This window comes from Morone saxatilis, unplaced genomic scaffold, assembly GCF_004916995.1.
Source record: "Morone saxatilis isolate NCDOM2014 unplaced genomic scaffold, NCSU_SB_2.0 Contig5, whole genome shotgun sequence".
Classification (NCBI taxonomy): domain Eukaryota; kingdom Metazoa; phylum Chordata; class Actinopteri; family Moronidae; genus Morone; species Morone saxatilis.
The window spans coordinates 1,482,769-1,485,484 of NW_023340095.1; positions in this window are offsets into that span (position 1 = coordinate 1,482,769).

Genomic DNA, 2,716 nt, shown 5'->3' on the forward strand with positions numbered 1-2,716 from the left:
ACAGAAACACTAGCTGACTGATAAAGGCTGATCAGGTTGTCTGATGCTGACTGCTGTTAGTTATTAGTTTAATAATGATTTAACGATGTGAGTATTGATTACTGGCGCTGGCTGATCAGGATCAGTACGGTTCCCCTTGGTGTGTGTTTTAAACTCCTAATTAAACATGATGTGCTTGTTATGAATGCTGTTATGAACTAGTTATAAAAGATCTTGTAGAGTGTGACCTGCTGCTGCTGATCGGTCACAGTATCCAGATTACAGACTGAAAGTTGTGTAATGTGAACTGTACAAAGCTCTGGGACTCTGGGACTCTGTACTGTGTCTGAGGCTTAATGAGCTCCTCTCTTCCTCTTCAGGACATCACGCCGGTCTGCACCCCGTCTCTCCTGGAGAGGAGGAAGTCCATGGTTGTCAACGACGACGACGCAGATGATGAGATCGTTGTCAGGATGCCCGCTGTGGAGAAAGACGAGGAGTGCTCCTCAGAGGAGGAGGAAGAGGAGGAGGAAGGTGACAAGGAGGAGGAGGACGATGAGGACTCAGAGAGCGAGGACGCCTCTGAAGAGGAGGCGGAGTGAAAGTCCTCGCTGTGTGATTGCGGACTGTCAGAGTACAGATGCAAACGTCGGGGTCGCGTGCGGTCTTGGATTTGCGTCGAGTCGCGGGCCAGCTTTGAACTGTGTACAGAACTCAGTGTGTCCGTCTGTGTGTGCGAATCACGTTACGTTGGAAAAAGAAGCTCTTACGAAAAAGACTTGCGGGCGCCATCGATGGTGCTCGCAACATCGCCACAAAGAGCCCGGTTTACGGGCAGCAACTTGTTCGACATTAATGTGCATTTGAGTCTTTGGAGCGGGCGTTTTTATTTGCCATGAAGGCTTTAAAGTTGATACAGAAACAGACTCTTTCTTTGTCTCACGGCCACACAGCTAAAAGCGTGGTTGAATTTGTATAATGTAAACTATGATCTATACAAAATAAATGATGTGAGAAGCTACTCATGAGCTGTCCTTTTAATACACAATATACACAGATAGTAAAAGAGTATAATCAATAAGAAATACGCAGAATATCCTACAAGATAAAATATGATAAACTATAAAATAGAAATATAAGAGGAGGTAAAGAAACTATAAAGCAGAGAGTTTTCTTTTAAAGGTGTTTATAATGTAATACAATAAATACCAAATGGAATAAATGATTTAATTTCAGGGTTGAGATGTTGTGCTTGCTCCTTGTAGATAAACATTTTGTTAATGTTAATAAAACCTGTGCTTTTCATACTATAAATCAGTGGTTCTCAATCTGGGGTTCGGGGACCCTTGGGAGTCTTTTAGGGGGTCCAAATAGGGAATATTTTGAAGGAAAAGACTAGAACAGCGCTCCCATTACCTTTTAATGTTGCCACGTGGTCGTGACCACACACACACATTGATCACAGCCTACAGAGTCACAGCTCAGATTAATACAAATACTAAATGAACCAAATTAAATCTCCTCTTTCAAACCTTTGAGGATGAGGGTGTCGAGGAAGTGTGTCCAATACGTCTCCTGCTGGAGGTTTCTGTCCCTATTCCCGACTCCTTGTGACACCTTCACTGTCTCAACGTAAATAACATCATAACCAAATCTGTTCGTGCTGTGTAAACAGTGTGTATGCTGTGTGCTGATTTAATCACATTTATCAATATTTGCTTCCTAAAAGAAGATATCTGAGTTATTAATACATCGTTTTCCTTCCAAGTCTTCAGACATTTTTCCAAATCCGTCTTTCGTGGCCACGACAGATCATTCAATTCATGTTTTTTAACATGTTATTTTTCAATTTTTATCTAAATGAATGTGTTTTATTTGTGGTAGACGGACACTTTTTAGGGGTTTATAATCTGTACATCGTAGTTTAACGTGTTTTGTTTCTTGTTGTTTTTGCTGAATATATGTCGACCATATTTCTGTACATCGAGTGCAACGTATAAAAAAACATACCTGGTCAATAAAAGTGATTCTGACTTTGTTTTGTTTAATCTCTCTCTCTCTGTGTGCAACAGTTTCAGTACAATAGAAATACTCTGGTTGAGTGGAAATCAATCAATCAGACTTTATTTGTATTAATTAATTAATATTAATTAATAAAACAGATAAATAATAAAAACATTGATTATGTTTGATGCTCAAACTGAAGAAACCACATTATTATCTGGATATATACATTTATTTTATTATCTTTTATTTATCTTTTGTTATTTCATGAATACAATCTTTAATTTTGATGTTATTATCTTTGTATAATTATGAATACGTCTCCTTAATAATAATAACAGATCTACTATAATAATAATATTAATGATAATAATAGATAAAGTAACAAAACAGATTTAAATGTTTAAAAAAATGATAAAACATAAATAAGAATAGATCTATTTGAATATATTTAATAATAATAATAGTAATAATAATAATAATAATAATAATAATAATAGATAAACAGATAAACAAATAAACAAATAGAAAAAGATAAAACAGACAATAAATAATAATAATAATAATATAAAAAATAAATAAGAAAATAAAAATCAATTAAACTGATCAGAAACCAGCCGCGCAGACTCAGTGTGTCCACCAGGGGTCGCCAGATGTTGACTTATAAACACACACACACACACACACAGACACACACACACACACACAGACACACACACACACAAGACACACA